Source organism: Ovis aries, chromosome 3 (assembly GCF_016772045.2).
Source record: "Ovis aries strain OAR_USU_Benz2616 breed Rambouillet chromosome 3, ARS-UI_Ramb_v3.0, whole genome shotgun sequence".
Classification (NCBI taxonomy): Eukaryota; Metazoa; Chordata; class Mammalia; order Artiodactyla; family Bovidae; genus Ovis; species Ovis aries.
The window spans coordinates 187,867,468-187,889,260 of NC_056056.1; the positions used below are offsets into that span (position 1 = coordinate 187,867,468).

At 40.5% G+C, this 21,793-nt stretch overlaps 1 protein-coding gene and 1 pseudogene across 36 annotated transcripts in view; both read right to left on the reverse strand.

Annotated features, from left to right (window-relative positions):
- Positions 1-21,793, reverse strand: part of PPFIBP1 (PPFIA binding protein 1) — a 206,946-nt gene that overhangs the window by 153,239 nt on the left and 31,914 nt on the right. The gene's annotated exons all lie outside the window — the stretch shown is intronic.
- LOC132659472 (histone-lysine N-methyltransferase SETMAR-like) lies at positions 2,378-20,966 on the reverse strand (annotated as a pseudogene).

Here is a 21,793-nt window from a genome sequence, read left to right on the forward strand (position 1 = left end):
CAATGAGAAATCAGCTCACATGGGTCAGAATGGCCATCATCAAAAAGTCTACAAACAATTAATGCTGGAGAGGGTGTGGAGAAAAAGGGAATGCTCTTGCACTGCTGGTGGGAATGTAAGTTGATTCAGCCACTATGGAAGATGGTATGGAGATTCCTTAAAAAACTAGGAATAAAACCACCATATGACCCAGAAATCCCACTCTTAGGCATATACCCTCAGGAAAACAAAATTGAAAAAGACACATGTATCCATTGTTCACTGCAGCACTATTTACAACAGCTAGGACATGGAAGCAACCTAGATGTCCATTGACATATTAATGGATAAAGAAGTTGTGGTACATATACATAGTGGAATATTACTCAGCCATAAAAAGGAAACCATCTGAGTCAGTTCTAATGAGGTGGATGAACCTATACCCTATTATACAGAGTGAAGTAAGTCAGAAATAGAAAGATAAATATCGTATAATAACACACATATATATGGAATCTAGAAAGATAGTACTGAAGAACTTACTTGCAGATCAGCAATGGAGAAACAGACACAGAGGATAGACTTATAGACATGGGGAGAGAGGAGGAGAGGGTGAGATGTATGGAAAGAGTAACATGGAAACTTACATTACCATATGTAAAATAGACAATCAACAGGAATTTGCTGTATGGCTCAGGCAACTCAAACATGGGCTCTATATCAACCTAGAGGGATGGAATAGGGAGGGAGATGGGAGGGAGGTTCAAGAGGGAGGGAATATATGTATACCTATGGCTGATTCATATTGAGGTTTGATAGAAAACAACAAAACTCTGTAAAGCAATTATCCTTCAATTAAAAGTGTCCTAGTATATCCAAAGCCAAGGGTTTTTTACCTAAGATAAGTCCAACTCTGCCACCTCCTGTTAAAATTCCTGTCAACCAAGATAACACCTTGGAACTTAGTATTATTTTAGAAAAACACCAGTTAAAATACCTAGTTGATTTTCAGCTTCCATAATCAGAAAGACACAATGACCTATAAATTTTCTAAATCTCAAAAGAGAATCCAGAGCAATTCTAAAAAAGGACATAGGAGAAAACATTCAGTGCTCCAGTCCTCATGTACCCCTAACATTCAAAAAAAAAAAAAAGAAAGCAAATACAAGGGACAATATGCAGTTTACCTTTATCATGAGAGGTTCCAGTCCACAAAAAGGCAACCCACTTCTTTCAAATCACACCATCCAAGGCTGACACCCTGACTTTTCCATCTTCTTCATGCCATTAAAATATTGTTCCCTTTCTTTCCCTATCCTTTCCTCTTTCTCATTTTAATGGGAGCCAAATTGGGAGATGGTTTTTCCTAGGGAATATTGGCAACTGGCAGTGGTTATCATAAGCCTTAAAAATATAATAGTCTTTGATCCAGCACTCCATACTAACTAAGTTAAACTAAATGTTTCAACAAGTGAGCAAAAATTTTTGTATCTAATTTTCACAATATTATTTATAATCTTGATAAGAAAAATAGCAACAATTTAACTGTGTCTATCAACAGCTACACTGAAGTACATCCATTAGACAGAACACTAAGCAAGCCAACGTGAGAGGGCTATGGTTACCAAGGGTTAATGACACCAAGGACCTTCATGAGACATTAGTTAATTTTTGTAAATATACAGGTACACAGGGTAAACAATCAGGAAGGATAATCATCTATGGTTTTCAATACTTTGTTCTTCCTCTTCATCACTGACCCTGCAAAAGTCTACTACCAGTCACGTATCTCTCACTAGAGAGAAATGGGAAGGAGGGTATAGTGGCAAGGGCTTCCCAGGTAGTACTGTGGTAAAGAATCTGCCTGACAATGTAGGAGATGCCAAGTTTGACCCCTGGGTAGGAAAGATTGCCTGGAGGAGGAAAACTGCAACTCACTCTTGCCTGGGAAATTCCATGGACAGAGGAGCCTGGCAGGCTACAATACTTGGGTTTGTCAAGAGTCAGACGTGACTGAGCTCACACACGCATGTGCACACACACACACGTACACACACAATGGCAAATGAAGGGACAGCTGTTCACATGTTTTTTTATGGGATCTCGCTGGTGGTTCAGAGGCTAAGACTTCAAGCTTCCAGTGCAGGGAACCCGGGTTCGATCCTTGGTCAGGAAACTAGATCCCACATGCTGCAACAAAGCGTTTGCATGCCACAACTGAAGATCCTGCATGCCACAACTAAGACCTGACATAGCTGAATAAAAAACAAGTAACTATTTCTTTTAAAAAACCCTCTCCTACTCCCAGAGTCTGTCTGTGATAGGTCTTCTCTCTTCCTCTGCGATATGCTATCACAGCCTAACATGCCGACAGTGGTGGAATATCAGACGAATATAGTTTTATTTTCCTTTTTGATTATCTATATAATTTTACAATGAAGATCATATATTATTTCTGTCAAAGGGAGCAGAGCATGATGACTGAAAGTGTAGACTTTGGCATAGATCAGCCTGGGTTTTAATATTTCATATCCATAACTTTTCACCTATATGATTCTGGTCAAGTTACTTAGCCTAATTAAGTAAGCCTCAAGTTTCCTCATCCATCAAACGGGAGGAATAACATTATAGGCATCCTCTTATTACAGATGCTAATAGAAATGCCATATTGGATAAAAGAAATGACTACTATAGATGATATAAAGTACAACTTTATTTAAGTGTTTATACTTCTAAGGAAAAAAATTTTAAGCCCCAAGCTCATATGAGAAAAATATAAATTAAAACATAGGGAAATTTTCATTCAAAATGGTAACCAAAAATGTATATTAAGCAGCCTTGAGTTACCATTTTACACATATCAAAAGAAACAATCTGTCTAATCTTGTCTTAAAGTACAAAATTAAGAGTTTTACTTTTTAAAGCCCTATTAAAAGTAGGAAACTGTGGCATATTCCCATTCTTTTTAAAAATAATTCATTAACATTAAAGAAGAAAAAAACAGCTACCACTTACTGATGGCTCACTGTTTGTGGATCAGGCATCAGTGCTTGATGAGCGTTAATCATTCAATCTGTCCCTGACGTAGAGAATATTATTTCCTCATTTCACAGATACAAAAACTAAGACACAGATTAAGCAAAGTACCTAATTTAGTAAACAGCCAAGTCAGGATTCTAGTCTTAACCCCTCAGAATACTACACTAGACTGCAACTGACTGGCTGATTTCAGCCAAACTTTTCTGGAGCGGATGGATTAAAAACGAACAAGTAGTAGTCACTGCATGCCTCCCATTTGGATCTATATGTCTTCTAAATTAACTTTTTCAATAATGACAACTTAAAAATTTATAATTATATAAATAAACTGAACTTTGAAACAGATGTTAAAATTACTGTACAACAAAGTAGAAATAGATTTTTTTTAAATAAAGAAGCATTATTCTCACTAAAATTATTATTGATTGAGAGGGAGGAAAAATAGCCAACAATTTTAAAAACAGAGTATTTATTTTAAAACATTATATCCTATTAATTCCTACCACTATGTGTTTATAATATCTAATATATTCATGCAATAATATATATATTAATTATAATAAATATACACAGACTGGAAGAGGTGCTCACAAATTTAGTGACAGCAGTTTCCTAACAAAGTTTTAGAGACAACTGCAGAAGGCATTAAAGCAGGAGAAAAACAATCAAATTTCATTTTTAAAAGATCACTCTGGAGACAATGTCAAATTTGGAAGCAGGGATGCAACAACTGGCTTCCAAAGGTGTGAACTAGCAGAGAAAATGGAGGGGAGAAGGAGGCTGAGAGAAGCTTTAGGAGACTTATCAAAGGATGAAGGATGGGGGTCAACAATGGCTCTATGGCTTCTGATGTCTGGTGACAGAACGCAGAAGAGAATGGAAAACAAAGTGCGTGCATGTGTGTGTATCATATGGGGGGTGACAATTAAATGTTGATCATACTGCAACTGCAAGGCCCATCGAGCCACAGGGTAAATACATACAATGGAGTTGGGAGAACAGGTGTGGAGTTCAAGAAAGAAGCCTGGATTCATTTGTGATTGGACTCCATCAGTTTGAAAGTGGTCACTGACAAGATGGCTTTTGCGAAGTGCCAGGGAGAATACCTAAAGACAAAAGGGTGCCAGCGCTGAAAAAACCAGTCGCGATAACAAAGCCACTGAAGAATTTTATTTGCAAACAAAAATATAGACATGGACAGCAGAGAACAATATGTATGGATACCAGGGTGGAAAGGAGGGACAGAATTAATTGGGAGATTGGGATTAACATATATACACTATTAATACTATGCATAAAATAGATAACTAAAGAGAATCAACTTCATAGCTCAGGGAACCCTACTCAGTGTTCTGTGAGGATTAAATGGGAAGGAAATTCAAAAAAGAGGGGGTATGGGTTAGTTGGTAAAGAATCCGCCTCCAAGCAGGAGAACTGAGTTTGATCCCTGGGTTAAGAAGATCCCTGGAGGAGGGCATGGCAACCGACTCGAGTATTCTTGCCTGAGATAATCCCGTGGACAGAGGAGCCTGGCAGGCCACAGTCCGCGAGGTCTCAAAGAGTCAGACATGACACAGCAGCTAAACCACCACCACCATATGTAAACATACAGCTGATTTACTTTGCTGTACAACAGAAACACAACACTGTAAAGCAACTATACTCCAATAAAAACTTTAAAAAAGACCATAGGAAGGAAGGAAGGGCCTGGGAGAAGGAAGGGGTCCTGGAGAGGGAGGCATGAGAATGAGAGGGCAGGAACCAAAGGATGCCGAAGGCTGCTGGGAAAAGGCTGTGTGGCTGTCTGACCCACCACACTCACACACCACCAGTGAGCAGAGAACATCCTGGCATCACACCTGCCTCCAGAGCAAACTAAGGCCCCTCAGCCACCACTCCTCACCCTAAACATCTTTAGAAAGCTGAACCAGAGGAGCTCAGTAAAGAAAGGCAGGATGCTGGCAGCTTGATATTCTACAGAAATGAGTGAGGAAGCATAATTCACAATCAAATCAAGCTGTCAGAAACCACTTTGAGCAATATGTCATTATTAGAAAAAGAACATTTTCCTTAAAAACCCTGATTTTTAACAGTCAGCAATAAAACATATATAAATGCTTTCTGAGAGAAAGAATGAAACTTGCCCAAGACCCAGAAAGTGAAAGTCACTCAGTGGTGTTTCACTCTTTGTGACCCCACGGACTGTAAAGTCCATGGAATTCTACAGGCCAGAATACTGCAGTGGGTAGCCTTTCCCTTCTCCAGGGGATCTTCCCAACCCAGGGATCGAACCCAGGTCTCCCACATTGCAGGCAGATTCTTTACCAGCTGAGCCACAAGGTAAGCCCAAGAATACTAGAGTGGATAGCCTATCCCTTCTCCAGCGGATCTTCCCAATCCAGGAATAGAACCAGGGTCTCCTGCACTGCAGGCGGTTTCTTTACCAACTGAGCTATGCTGCTGCTGTTGTTCCTGCTGCTGCTGCTGCTGCTGCTAAGTCGCATCAGTCGTGTCCGACTCTGTGCAACCCCACAGACGGCAGGCCACCAGGCTCCCAGTCCTGGATTCTCCAGGCAAGAACACTGCAGTGGGTTGCCATTTCCTTCTCCAATGCATGAAAGTGAAGTCGCTCAGTCATGTCCAACTCTTAGCGACCCTGTGGGCTGCAGCCCACCAGGCTCCTCCATCCATGGGATTTTCCAGGCAAGAGTACTGGAGTGGGGTGCCATTGCCTTCTGAGCTATGAGGGAAGCCCAAAGATCCAGAAAACATGAAGGAAAAAAAAAAAAAAAAAACCTTCTGATCCTACTGTTGTTACATATGCTCAGCTGTCTGACCAGCCGTAACTGATTCCTCTTTCCCATCAGACCCTAACAACTCTCCTTTGTGATGTGAGGATAGGCTTTGGCTTTTGGAGGCAACCGTGAGTTTGTTCAGTGTCCTCTCTTAAGAAGAAACAGAAGCCAGATTGAAGGCAAATTTTACTATTTTTCCAATGCCCTTAATTTTTTTTTTTTTAATTTGGAGTTTCTCCATAATGATCAAGAGATACAAAATTTATCTTGGGTTTGAATCAGTGTCTAATTATACTTGGTCTGAATACTGAGTCAGGATAAAACCTGAAGAAGGCTAAACAACTCCTTGGACTTAGAAATAGCACCATAAGTTGAATTTACCTGCTCCCTTCCGCCCCAACTTTTATTATGGAAATTTTCAAAGATATAAAAATATAAGCAGATTAATGAGTGCAGGGGCCCATTATCAGCTTCAACAATCGAGACCCACAGCCAATCCCATTCTATCTACACTCTCTTCCACCCATAATCCCACATTCAGTTCAGTTCAGTCGCTCAGTCATGTTCGACTCTTTGCGATCCCATGAATCACAGCATGCCAGGCCTCCCTGTCCATCACCAACTCCCGGAGTTCCCTCAAACTCACGTCCATTGAGTCGGTGATGCCATCCAGCCATCTCATCCTCTGTTGTCCCCTTCTCCTGCCCTCAATCCCTCCCAGCCTCAGAGTCTTTTCCAATGAGTCAACTCTTTGCATGAGGTGGCCAAAGTACTGGAGTTTCAGCTTTAGCATCATTCCTTCCAAAGAACATCCAGGACTGATGTCCTTTAGAATGGATTGGTTGGATCTCCTTGCAGTCCAAGGGACTCTCAAGAGTCTTCTCCAACACCACAGTTCAAAAGCATCAATTCTTCAGCACTCAGCTTTCTTCACAGTCCAACCCTCACATCCACACATGACCACTGGAAAAACCATAGCCTTGACTAGACGGACCTTTGTTGGCAAAGTAATGTCTCTGCTTTTCAATACGCTATCTAGGTTGGTCATAACTTTTCTTCCAAGGAGTAAGCATCTTTTCATTTCAGGGCTGCAATCACCATCTGCAGTGATTTTGGAGCCCCCAAAAATAAAGTCTGACACTGTTTCTACTGTTTCCCCATCTATTTGTCATGAAGTGATGGGACCAGATGCCATGATCTTCGTTTTCTGAATGTTGAGCTTTAAGCCAACTTTTTCACTTTCCTCTTTCACTTTCATCAAGGCTCTTTAGTTCCTCCTCACTTTCTGCCATAAGGGTGGTATCATCTGCATATCTGAGGTTATTGAGATTTCTCCCTGCAATCTTGATTCCAGCTTGTGCTTCTTCCAGCCCAGCATTTCTCATGTTGTACTCTGTATAGAAGTTAAATAAGCAGGGTGACAATATACAGCCTTGACGTACTCCTTTTCCTATTTGAAACCAGTCTGTTGTTCCATGTCCAGTTCTAAGTGTTGCTTCCTGACCTGCATATAGGTTTCTCAAGAGGCAGGTCAGGTGGTCTGGTATTCCCATCTCTTGAAGAATTTTCCACAGTTCATTGTGATCCACACAGTCAAAGGCTTTGGCATAGTCAATAAAGCAGAAATAGATGTTTTTTCTGAAACTCTCTTGCTTTTTCGATGATCCAGCAGATGTTGGCAATTTGATCTGCCTTTTCTAAAATCAGCTTGAACATCTGCAAGTTCATAATTTCACATTACCTTGAAGCAAATCCCAGAAATTCTAACATTTCGTCCATGGATATTAATGCATCTCTAAAATATAATATAACTATAAAACTATTATCATATCCTCCCAAATTAGCAATACTTTTTATTGTTAGGAAGAGGAATTTCTATTTCAATACCACCACATTTCCAGTTAATCATATTTTCAACTGTCTCAAAGAAGTTGTATTTTAAAAGACTATTTCTTTGTTTACATTAGGAACTCCTCAGAGTCCACCATGGTGGTTGGTTGATAGGTTTGTTAAGAATTTGGGGAGGTGCACATTTTTTTAAAGACTACTTTTTAAGAGCCACTGTAGGTTTTGTAACAAAATTGAGGGAAGGTGCATACAGACATTTTCTATGAAGTTTCCTAAGAATTTTTAATCTATAGGTTTCCTCCTTCATCTCTGTTCTTTCTCCCGACAAGTTATTTATTGAAGAAACTGGGTTATTTGTCCTGTAGAGTGTCCCACAGTCTCACTGCATTCCCAAGTTCAATTTTAACATGATCTAGTTCACTTTAAATATTCAAGTTGGTTAATATTTTCCTGACCTTTGTTGATAATTAGGTAGATACAGGTATCACATGGTACAATGAAGAAAACCAGCATGAAGTGGACAGGGGCTGGGGTTGCACGGCTCTAGAACAGGCCTTTGGGCTGAACCCCAGCTCTACCACTCTCCAGCTGTGTGGCCTTTAACCAGCTTACTTTTCTGTGCTTCAGGGTCCTATCTGTGAAATGGAGATAATGCCTTACAACTGGGCTTCCCAGGTGGCTCAGTAGTAAAGAATCTGCCTGCCAAGGTGGGACATGTGGGTTTGATCCCTGGGAGGGAAAGATCCCCTGGAGGAGGAAATGGCAACACACTCCAGTATCCTTGCCTGGAAAAATCCCAGGGACAGAGGAGGCTAGTGGGCTGCAGGCCATGGGGTCACTAAAGAGTCAAAAACGACTGAGCATGCATGCATGCACAACTTCACAACTACTGTGGGAGATTCTCTGAGTTCATTGAGAAAAAGACGCCAGCACACAGTAAGCTCTCAAACAAACAAACAAAGCTGTCATTACTATCCTTTTTAAATCATGATTACCTCTACTTAAAATTGAAAGTCTCCTCCTCAAAATTAAAGCTCAACCTTAAAGTGTCCCCTCTTTTCTTCTCCAACTAAGTGACTACTCTAAATCGTTGAGTTCTTGCCAATTTCTGTTTAAACAGCACTTCTGAACAAAAACTACCCCTGCTGTGTGATACAGTATCTTCCATATTTTGCAAACAGTAGGCAGAATCAGCTCTCCTTGAACCACCACAGAACTAATCTACTTGCCCGTCTAGGAAGCATTCAAGTGAGGCGCAGCAACTTCTGTTTACTTTCACAAAGAGCCTATCATGTGTCAAGCATGATGTTTATTTAGCACAGACACTTCACGAATTATTTGCTGAATTTCAGTGGGGAGGGGGGCATTCAATGGTCTATGTTTTAATTAGTAATAACCCTAAAGTTCTCATTTAAAATATATATTCAGTACCTACCACTGGGCTACGTGCTGCAGGGAGTGAAACCTTAAAAGCACAGTCTTTAAAAGAAGTTTATAATCCATCAGGAGGGATGTGGAGAAGGCAATGGCACCCCACTCCATTGTTGCCTGGAAAATCCCATGGATGGAGGAGCAGTAGGCTGCAGTCCGTGGGGTTGCTAAGAGTCGGACACAACTGCACTGACTTAGCAGCAGGAGCAGGAGGGAAGAGAGGTATACTAATTATCCATAATGTAATATAACATGAGAGGGGCAGATAAAATGGTTGGGGAAAAATTAGGTGGGGCAAGTAACTCAGAGTTAAGGGTAGTTACGGGGGGCACTTTTTAAAAAAGAGATGATGGGTAGGATGAAAGTTTACACAATGTGTAGAAGTTTAATAGACCACAGAAAGGAGTAGAAGAAACAAAGAGACAGAATTTCGGAGAAAACAAGAGTCTGGTGGGGGTCAGAGAATGGCAGTGTTCCGATTGGATGGAGTAAAAGGGCAGTGAGAGAGGTGGCTAGATTCTAAAAGCCTTTGACAAGTGGTAGTCAAAAGACTGGACTAGATTTGGCAAAAAACAGAGGTTTCCTCAGCCAGTGAGTGGCATGGTCAGAGTTTCATTTTATATAAATTAACATGGATGTGCCAAGGCAGGAGAAGACCACCTCTATCCTAATTTAGTCAAGTAAAAGAAAAGAAGACACAAATATCAGTTATATTATATATGGAGAAAATATTAACATAACATGAGAGAAGAGATGGAGGAGAACTCAAACATAGCAGCAAAGTTTTGAACCTAAATGTCTAGTGAAAATAGCGGTGCCATTAATACTGATAGAAATCAGTTCAAAGAGCTGGGGGTGGGAGAGAAGTGATATAATAAATCCTATTGGAATGTGTTGAATCTGATGGACTGGCATATTACAAACTGTGGGCTACCAGAACCAACAGGAGAAGTGTCGAGAGTGGGCCAGTGAGAAAACCTCAGAGAGGTAATATGTAAGGCAGGCTAGTGAAAACAGATGAAGAAGTATTGTTTAGAGAAGAATACGCAGGTTACTACAGATGGTTGAATTCAAAGAATGAAAGAGCTTCAGAGGAGTTGTGAAGACAACGGACAGATGGGAGAGGTTAAAGGAGTGAGTGAGGAGGTAAAAGCAATGAATGTTACCACTTGTTCAACAAACTCAAAAAGAAGAAAGAAAAGACGGGATATAGACAAGAACACTGAAGAATTATTTGTTCTTCCGGAACGGGGACCTTCTGAAGGTCCTTATGCAGATCAGAGGTGATATGGAGTTATACATGGAATCAAAAAAGAAATGACACAAATGTACAGACAAAACAAAAACAGACTCAGACCTGGAGAATGAACTTATGGCTGCCAGGGGGAAGGATGGGGAAAGGGATAGTCAGGGAGTTGGGGATGATCATGTGCACACAGCTATCTTTAAAACAGATAACCAACAAAGACAGACTGTACAGCACATGGAATTCTGCTCAATGTTATGTGCCAGCCTGGATGGGAGGGGAGCTCGGGGGAGAATGGATACATGTATATATATGGCTGAGTCCCTCTGGATGTCCACCTGAAACTATCACAACATTGTTAATCAGCTATATTCTAATATAATACAAAAAGCTTTTATTTTTTGAAAAGAAAAAAAAAGGTGATGGTGAGGAAACAACTGAATACTCAAGAAAGAAAACAAGTGACCCTGGAGACAAAAAAAAAAAAAAAGAGGCAAATGAAAAGACCGAAATATGTTAAGGCAGAGAAAGAAAATGAAGCTTGAAAGTAAAGACAACCAGCTGTCAGATGTGCTCTGTCGTCCTCCAAAGAGTTTCAAAAGACTATGACTTAAACTGTAGAGATTTCACCTAGAAAACCAGACTCTTGACTTTTCTAGAAAAAAGAGAAAGATTGGCGACACCAGGTCAGGCTTCCACAGGACAACTAATGTGGCTGTCACCTGCCCATCTCCTCTTTCATTTCAGTAATTCAGAAGGCCTCTCTGGGCAGTTGAGTCTGTGATCCCTGACCTACATCCTTTCAATTAAAAAAAGGAGATGATGTCATCCTTAGAGAGTGAGGACGCTAGACTGAGACTTGAAAACTGTGAAAAGCCATTGTAATAGTCATCGAAGGAAATGGGTTAGGAAGTCAAACAGGAGATGAATAACCAAAGAGTTGTTGTCTGTTGGTCCACTAAAGAGAGCAGGGATTCATCATGTTGCCTGGCAGTGCCCTACAGCCTGAAAGCAGAGACCTCAGGACAGCTGCAGCAGAGGACAGGAGGACAAGGGTCCTGGGGTGATGGGGGGACCTCAGTGAGAAGACCTGCCCTTGATGGAGAGTCCAAAGGGGTTGGTGTCCTGGGAGAGTGCAGAGGACACATTGTGGGAACAAAGAGTGGATTAGGAGGAGGGAGGGGGAATGGAGGAGACCTGGAAGGCAAGATAAAAAGAGTCATCCTGGAACTCTTCGGGCAGGAACTTGAAAGTTATCATCTGTATAAAAATATTAGAGGACAGACCACACATCAAAGGTTAAGTGGAAGAAATGGGAGACTTTGGGAGGAAAGTAAAAACTAGTATGATTAGTACAAAAGGGAAAAGTTAGTTCTGCAAAAATTTATTAGCACATCTTCTCCTTGCTATTCAACTCCTAGAAAAAGTGAAAATATAACCAAGCTTGCTAACCAATGATAAATTAAGTTCAAAGAATTATATTTTTGTGAAATGAGCCATGTGAATGTCAATGGCTTTTCAACTACACACTTGACTTCCTTCCAAATATGATTTTGGAGATAAAAATACACTCATTCTTTGTTCTTATATGCAGAGGACTGTATACATTATCTCAAGTTTTCGAGAAGAAAGAAGATCAAAAGTTTGAAGTTCAGTAAGTTCTTGGTGTCCCCCACAGCACATGCACGTATAGAGGGAAGGGACCCAGTCAGTGCTCACACCTGCTGGCCTGGTGCCTCAGTCTGCGGAGTCTACATATTCCCTAAGTACCTTTATGTTGAAAAGAAACACACACAAAACAAAATGACATATTAAATGCAGAGACTAATCCTACAAAGTTACACCCCAACTGGCAGCCTAGCAGCTCTGCCGGGAACAGCAAGCATGGCAGCACCACGAAGGGGCAGGGATGGGCGATTAAGGCTTTATCTTCAATGTTTGGGTTATTTGCTCTTATGGTGAGAATGTATTCCTTACTTAAAACAATTTTAATTAAAATTCAGTAAAATGAAACTAAATCAACCTTTCTAATCATCAAAGAAATATACATTTAAATGAGATCTTTTATTTCAAATATTACTAAAGAGACTGGTGAGGCAGAATACCTGTAAGGTGTGGGACCAGAGGACATGCAACGGTGTGGCCACTGCTGTTTTTCTCTGAAGAGATAATGCATGCCCAAAGCACAACATTTAAAGGTACGAAAGAACCTGTTCTAAAAATTAAGTCTCAGGACTTCCCTGGTGACCAATGGTTAAGAATCTACCTTCCAGAATAGAGGACGTGAGTTCAGTTCCTGGTTGGTGAACTAAGAGCCCACACGCTGTGGAGCAACTAAGCCTGTGTGCTGCAACTAAGCCCCAATGCAGCCAAAAATGAAGAAAACTTTTTTAAAAAAGTTAAGTTTTCATCCCTCTCCTATACCCTAGACACCAGTTCCTCCTCTTAAAATCTACTACTACCAAGTTTCTTAGGTGTCCTTCAAAGAGTCTACTAAATCATGGGGAGGAGTGTAAATCAATACACCTTATTGAAAGAAAGCTTAGCAGTATCTATCAACACTTTAAATACACATACCTTACTAGCTTTCAACTCCAACCATAAGACTCTACAAAAAAAAAATGACCTAGGTATCTAAATGCCCATGGCAACACTTCAGAGGTAATGAATAATTAGAAACCACGTAAATATAAAAAATACAGCTTGTATGTCCAATAGCTGAAGAATCCCATGGACAGAGGAGCCTGGCGGGCTACAGTCCATGGGGTCACAAAGAGTTGGACATGACTGAGCGACACACACACACACACACACACATCCAATAGAACACGGTGTGTGCACGTGCACACACGCATGTGCACACTCAATTATGTCTGACTCTGCAACCCCACATTCTGTAGCCCACAAGGCTCCCCTGTCCCTGGGATTCACCAGGGAGGAATACTGGAGTGGGTTGCCATTTCCTTCTCCCATAGGACACTGTACAGTCATTATCAGACCTGAGAGAGCTCTATATACAGTTGACTCTTGAGCAACATGGAGGTGGGAAGGTTAGGGGCACCAATTCCCTGCACATTTAAAGATCTGCATATAACTCACATTCAGCCCTTGGGATCTGTGGTTCTGCATCCAAGGATTCTGTCAACAGGGGATCATGTAAACAGTGTGGTACATATTTAGTGAAAAAAGTTCCTGTGGTTCCTGTGTAAGTGGACCTGTGCAGTTCAAACCCATGTTGTTCAACAGTCAACTGTATATAAACATGGAAAGATGTTTCATGACACATTGGAGAAGGAAAAAAGGGAGCTTCCAAGAAAACCAACAGTATGACAGTGTTTCTGTAAGTTAATAAAAAATTCTGGATTTGCATTATCTGTGTGCATGAATGTTGCATATGTCTAGGAGGATATTCAAACAATCTTTAATTGTGTTAATTACAGAGGATTTGGAAGGGGTCTAGAGTGGAAAAAAAGAATAGGGAACAGTTTCAATTTTTTAATACTATGATATTATTTGCATTACAATGAGCGCATAATACTTTTGTAACTTAAGAGTTTTAAGAATTAAGGTAAAAATAAAGCTGACAGAAATCAGTATTACATGGATGAAAATAATCATCTGTAAAAATATTTTTGCATGCATGTTATTAAAAAGACTAAGATATGACACGTAAGGATTTAACTGCCAAGAGCTGCCCCTAAGGCCCAGGCATGAACTAACACATGATTATATTGAAGGATGAATAAGAATCACGCATTCTAAGGGCTGCCAGACACAGAGTCCCAAAGCTGCGGAGCGAAGTCAGAAGGGCCCAGTGATCCACAAAATTCAAGTTCTTTTCTCTTCTTATAGACCCAAACTCAATAACTTTCAAAAAGTGATTGAAAATATTGAGGGTGGACAAAGAAAGGTAATGGACATGGAAAAAAGGAGAGCTAAGTAAATAAAGGTATTACAAAATCCAGGAATTTCAGATGATCTCCAGGAATAATCCCAAGGTCCATTTTCCAAATTTCAGCCAGAAGCCAAAACTTTCTTTCTGAAAAGGTGGGCATCAACTGTAGACTTTAAACTTTAATCCAAGCACACATAGTACACTGGTCATGAGAAAGTAACACAATGAAAAAGCTGACAAAAAAAGGACAGATGATTAGAACGCATGGCGTGTCCTTCTATCTTGAGCATTGATCATGAGGAAAAGATGCACTCACTGATTCCATGAATTTCCCAGGCTTTCCAGCAGATAAACCTCTCGAAGGAGAAAACGCTGAGGCAATGTTCATTCAGAAATGCTACAGCTAAAGATTATAGCAGCAGTGGCCAAACCTCCTTCCAATACTGGCCTTATTTCTCAAACTCACAATGCTCGTTTTCTACTGCTGCCACAGCAAATGACCACAAATTCAGCCTGAAACACCACCTATCTGTCATCTCACAGTTTCTGTGGATCAGAAGTCAGGGCACAGCGTGGCTCAGCTGGGTGTCTACCCCAGGGTTCACAGGCAGAATCATGATAGCGGCAAGGCTGTGCTCCTCTCTGGAATCTCTGTGGATGAGCTCATTCAGAGTGTGGGCAGAATTCATTCTGTGGTTGTAGGAGTGAGATCCCCATTTCCTTCCTGGCGATGGTCCAGGGATTGTTCTCAACTTCTAGAGACCACTTGGCTCGGTGCCTCATACAAAGTCAGCAATGGCGGGTCAGGTCCCTCTCAGCTGCCTTCCTGCCTCGCCTCTCCTCCTGCCTCCTTCCTTCTGCCCCATCTCTCTGCTGCTGCTGCTAAGTTACTTCAGTCGTGTCTGACTCTGTGCGACCCCATAGACGGCAGCCTACCAGGCTTCCCCGTCCCTGGGATTCTCCAGGCAAGAACACTGGAGTGGGTTGCCGTTTCCTTCTCCAGTGCATGAAAGTGAAAAGTAAAAGTGAGGTCGCTCAGTCGTATCAGACTCTTAGCGACCCCATGGACTGCAGCCTACCAGGCTCCCCCGTCCATAGGATTTTCCAGGCAACAGTACTGGAGTGGGGTGCCATTGCCTTCTCCCATCTCTCTGAGTCTTCTGTTTTTAAAGGCTTAAGTAATTAAAGTTTGCCCACCTGGAATGTAAACTGCTGTAACTACTATGTAGAACAGTATGAAGATTCCATAAAAAACTACAAACAGAGCTATCACATGATCCAGCAATCCCACTCCTGCGTTTATCTTCAGAAAAGACAAAAACACTAATTCAAAAAGATACATACACCCCATGTTCGCAGCTGCACTAGTTACAAGTCAAGACATGGGAGCAACATAAATGTCCACTGACAGATGATGGATAAAGAAGACAGGGGACATACACAAACGGAATACTACTGAGCCATAAAAAAGAATGAAATAATGTTATTTGCAACATGTATGGCCCTAGAGATTACCACACTAAGTGAAGTAAGTCAGAGAAAGATAAACTATCATGTGATAGCACTTGTAAGTGGAATCTTTAAAAAATGAAACAAAAGAACTTCTTTACAAAAAGAAATAGCAGAGGTAACTACATTCAATATATTATAATAACCTATTACGGAAAAGAATCTGAAGAAGAATATATATTAACATATGTATAACTGCATCACTTTGCTATACACCTCAGACTAACACAACATTGTAAAATAAATATACTTCAACAAGAAAATTATTTAATGCTGAATTCCAACACCTAGACAATTGAGGCTTCTCTCCCTACCTTACAGCATGCTATTCCTTCACAGCTGTACTTGGATTAGTGCTGACTGAACAACCAAATGACAGAAATCCTGGGAGGACACCTTTAGGATTATGCCTACCATACTCATTTATATTCTGAGGTTAAAAAAAGATGATGACACAAGTAATCCAATCTACCTGGATTTATCAGTGTATAATAATAAACTGGCACTGCTCTTGAATTATTTCAATTAAACCTGAAAATAACTCTACTAAATTATTATCATAACCATCTTCATAATCAACAAAACTATGCAAGCCAGAATCAAGACTGCCAACAGAAATATCAATAACCTGAGATATGCAGATGACACCACCCTTATGACAGAAAGTGAAGAAGAACTAAAGAGCCTCTTGATGAAAGTGAAAGTGGAGAGTGAAAAAGTTGGCTTAAAGCTCAACATTCAGAAAACTAAGATCATGGCATCTGGTCCCATCACTTCATGGGAAATAGATGGGAAACAGTGGAAACAGTGGCTGACTTTATTTTGGGGGGCTCTAAAATCACTGCAGATGGTGACTGCAGCCATGAATTTAAAAGACGCCTACTCCTTGGAAGGAAAGTTATGACCTAATAATTTTGAAAATTACAAAATAGTCATACAATGGAATACTAGCCCTAACATACTAAGGAGGCTACAAAACACCATGTATAAGACTGTGCACATACATGTATGCACACGCATGTGAGCACAGTCACACCCTTTCCATTTATCTTATTCAATAAATATTGAACCACTTGTGTGCTAAACATGTGTCTAGTTGCTATGGATATAGCAATAAACAAAACAAAGTCCTGCCTAGAAACAGCAAATATACAAATAAACAAGTGAAAATATAAGAGACAGTGATAATACCATGGAGGGAAAAAAGCAGCGTAAGGAAACAAGGAACTCACAGAGGAGGGTTGTTATTCTGTGAGCTGGTCAGGGAAGGTGACTCTGATATGGTGACATCAGAACACAGCTCTGAAGGAAATGAGTGAGCCATGTGGTTCTCTGGGGGTAAGCTTGCAGAGTAAGCCGAGGGAACAGCAAGTCCAGGTGTCCTGGGGCAGAAGAACTAAAGAAGCAGAGAGGAAGCAATTGTGGCTGCAACCAAGTAAACCAGGAGGGAAGGAGAAGGGGCAGAGGTCAGAGAAGGCCAGGACTTCTGTGGCATTTTAAAGACTTTGGAAATGAGAAGGCATCAGAGGATTCTGCATACAAGAAAAAAGATATAGTTTATCCATAAATAAAGAACTGAAGGGACTCCCCTGGTGGTTCAGTGGCAAGACTCCGTGTTCCCAATGCAGGAGACCCAGGTTCAATCCCTGATCAGGGAACGAGATCCCACGTGTAGCAACTAAGAGGTTGCATGCTGAAACTAAAGATCCAGGATGCCACAACTAAGACTTGGCAAAGCCAAATAAATAAACTATATAAATGGCATTTTAAAAGAGCTGAAACTCAAAAATACTAACTGTGAAAGTGTTAGTCACTCAGTCATATCCTACTCTTTGTGACACCATGGACTATATAATATAGCTCACCAGGTTCCCCTGTCCATAGGATTTCCTAGACAAGAATACTGGAGTGGGTAGCCATTCCCTCTCCAGGGAATCTTGCTGGCCCAGTAATCAAACCCAGGTCTTCTGTATTACAGGTAGATTTTTTCCTTACCTTCTGAGCCACCAGGGATGCCTCAATCTAGAAATAATTACCTCTTCATAATGGGATGATAACTTAGGAACTTTTGTTTCCCCGTTTTACTTATTATTCAAAAGAAAAGGTTTGGTATGTAGAATGTCAAGTTAGTTTTCAAGTGGACAGAAGTGAACGATCAGCACTGCTTTGGGGACAGTGGTTAGGCTCCCGTGTTCTGGATCAAGAGAGCTAAATTTGGTTTCCTCACTTCGAGTCCACATTCGATTTACCCAATGTGCATTAAACATTAGTCCACTTAGCTTAAATTTTAAGTAATAATACCCACCTCTTCTGGCTGTTCTGATGGAAGGAAAGCACTCGCACAGTACTGAGTACACAGTAAGAGTCCCTGGGGCCCTATATCTGTTAGTATCACCGCCCAGCACAGATTCAGCCAGGTCTGTTTTATGTATGGAACAGCTAAAACGTGCCTGTCATCTGTAGCGTGCGTGGGATGCAGGCGATATGTCAACCTAACCTGGGCTTCCTCCTGGCGTCTCCCTCTGAACACCAGTGCAATCCAAGAGATAACACAAGTCCAGCTCAACTTAATTTCCAAAACCCAAACTGAGAGAATCCATGAGGCTCTGCGGCAAAGGAGGCCAAATCTAAACCACAGAAACAAATGAACTTATTTCAAATTTAATTCATTCCTGAGGTTTTGTAAACTCAGCTCTCAGGCAAATCTGTAATCCTTTATTCCTTTAGTCTTCATTTTTCTGTCAAGATCTGAGACAGCCAATAATTCATATTTACATTTAAAATTTATATTTAAAATGCAGGAATACTGACTGCAGGTTGAGAAGAAAAAGCTTTAATTTTCAAATAATTAAATGCAATAATATATTCTACAAGAGGACCAATTTCTGGGTGCAAATTTTGAAAACATTCAGATGTGTCAAGTTTCCCATGTGTAATTTTTAGCTGTCAACACAAATTCTCTCCACAGATGAAGAACATTATTACAAAGACTTTATCATTAAGAAAAGTCTCAGCTAGTTGCATTCAACATTCTAGTTTAAATGACAATTATACTGTTTTGTTTTCTGAGGGGGAGGAATAAACAACTTTACCATCTCCTAGTCTGTGTGTCCTCTCTAAATGTCAACTTGGCCCAATTACATTTATTTTTCATGTAGGGAAATAGCAGGGTTTGTTTCACATGGGTGCTGGGTATGTGCACAGAAATTTCACCATTTAATTTTCGTGTCTGGAAGGAAAGGAGCTTATAATTACACCATGAGGTATAACTATAATTAGGTTCTCAAATACCATAGGTATCCCTATGATCCAATTGTAAAATAACAGAGAGTTCTGGTACTGTGTTACTGGCTTGGCTTTTTTTCCCCCTTGAACCATCACATTCCTCTAACCTCAGGAAGAATGAGAAAATCTTATGGTTGAAAAGGTTTTTTTTTTTTTTCTTTAAAGATTAAAAAAAAAAATAAGCTAATACAAAGCCATTACTATTACTCAGCACTGATGAGACTTTCATATATACTTGTGGTGCTTAAAAAATCATTATGGTGGCTATGAGTTATATTCTGCGAAAGAAGTTAATGGCAAGTTTAGGTAAGGTAAGTACCTTTAACCTTGTTACCTCCAGTGATGCTAATAAAACTTGGCAATAATGTAACTTCTTAGTTGACATAGTACAGTGCCCTCTACACATGGTCCTTTATGATTATTTTGAGAAGAGACACACATACAATTTAAGAGTCGTACTCAAGCTTAAGTACCATGTTTGTGTTTATGTGTAGGTGGTTTTCATGTGGAGGTGAGAGGCAGGAGGAGCAGTATATACTGAAACTATTTTCCCCAAATGCCCTCAAGAAATGAGTAAGATATTAGGTTGATGAAAAAGCAATTGTAGTTTCATATCATGAATTTTAAATCATTATAACTAGGCTCAGTTCAGTTCAATTGCTCAGTCATGTCTGTCTCTTTGTGACCCCATGGACTGCAGCACGCCAGGCCTCCCTGTCCATCACCAACTCCCGGAGCCTACTCAAACTCACGTCCATTGAGTCAGTGATGCCATCCAACCATCTCATCCTCTGTCGTCCCCTTCTCCTCCCACCTTCAATCTTTCCCAGCATCAGGGTCTTTTCAAATGAGTCAGTTCTTCGCATCAGGTGGCCAAAAAGTATTGGAGTTTCAGCTTCAGCATCAGTCCTTCCAATGAATATTTAGGACTGATTTCCTTTAGGATGGATTGGTTGGCTCAAACACATCTTTATCAGTCAAAATAGGGACCAATACAATCAACACACTTTTGCCAATGAAAAATAAGTTTGTTTATTCCTGTAGTGTAAAAATCCATGCTTTAGGATTCAATGAACACTTGGAAAGCATTTTCTGTCTCCTGCTGGTTGTAGAAGCATTTTCCCTGCAAAAAGTAAATATGCTTGAAGAAGTGGTAGTCAGTTGTCGAGAGGTTAGATGACTGTGGCAGATGAGGCAAAACATCGTAGCCCAATTCATTCAACTTTTGAAGTGTTGGTTGTGTGACATGTGGTCAGGCATTGTGGAGAAGAATTGGGTCTTTTCTGTTGATCAATGCCAGCTGCTAGAGATGCAGTTTTCAGTGCATCTCACTGATTTGCTGAGCATACTTCTCAGATGTAATGGTTTCACTGGGATTCAGAAACCTACAGTGGATCAGACAGGCAGCAGACTAGTAAACAATGACATGACTTTTTTTTAGTGCAAGTTTGGGTTCGGGAAGTGCTTTGGAGCTTCTTCTTGATCCAATGACTGAGCTGGTTGTTGCTGATTGTCGCTGTTGTATAAAATCCATGTTTCATCTCGGGTCACAACACAATCAAGAAATGGTTCATGGTTGCATAGCATAAAAGACAACACTTCGAAATGACAATTATTTTTTTATTTTCGGTCAGCTCATGAGGCACCTACTTACGGAGATTTTTCACCTTTCCAACCAGCTTCAAATGCTGAATGACCATAGAATGGTCACCACTGAGCTCTTAGGCAACTTCTCGTGCAGTTTTAAAATCAGCTTCAGTGATGGCTCTCCATTGGTCACTGTCAACTTCCAATAGTCAGCCACCAGGCTCCTCATCTTTAAGGCTCTTGTCTCCTTTGCAAAACTCCTTGACCCACCACTGCACTGTACGTTCACTAGCAGTTCCTGGGCCAATGTGTCGTTGATGTTGCAAGTTATCTCTGCTGCTTTACGACCCATTTGAACTCTAGTAAAAAAAAAAATCACTCAAATTTGCTTTTTGTCTAACATCAGAATTTCTCTAGTCTAAAATAAATTCATTACCAAAAAAAAACATAAAGCAAGAAATGTGCATTAAAATGATGTATAACATAACCACATTTAAGAATGTATTCCAATATCAAATAGCAAAGTTCAACAATGCAAAACTACAATTACTTTTGCACCAACCTAACATTTCTTGCGGAGAAGGCAATGGCAACCCACTCCAGTACTCTTGCCTGGAAAATCCCATGGATGGAGGAGCCTGGTAGGATGCAGTTCATAGGGTCGCTAGGAGTCAGATACGACTGAGTGACTTCACTTCCACTTTTCACTTTCATGCACTGGAGAAGGAAACGGCAACCCACTCCAGTGTTCTTGCCTGGAGAATCCCAGGGACAGGGGAGCCTGGTGGGCTGCCATCTCTGGGGTCGCACAGAGTCGGACACGACTGAAGCAACTTAGCAGCAGCAGCAGCAGCAACATTTCTTGACTCACATAGGATAGTGTGTGTGATATACAATATAAAATATCTTATATAATTACACGTATTCCTACTTTTCTGAACTGCTTCCATTCTAGAAAGATAAAACAAAAATAAGCAATCTCAATTCTTGGGTGGATGATCTTATTTCTGGAAGTAGCCCTTTTCATTTAAAATCAATTACAGGCTCTAAACACCAAATAACCTTGGAAAGATTGGGAAATCCTTTAGGGAAAGGGCAAAAGTATGAGAAACAGCATATGTGAACATGCTAATAAAGCATTTGTGAAATATAAAATGCCTAATAATTTTATCCCCAAAT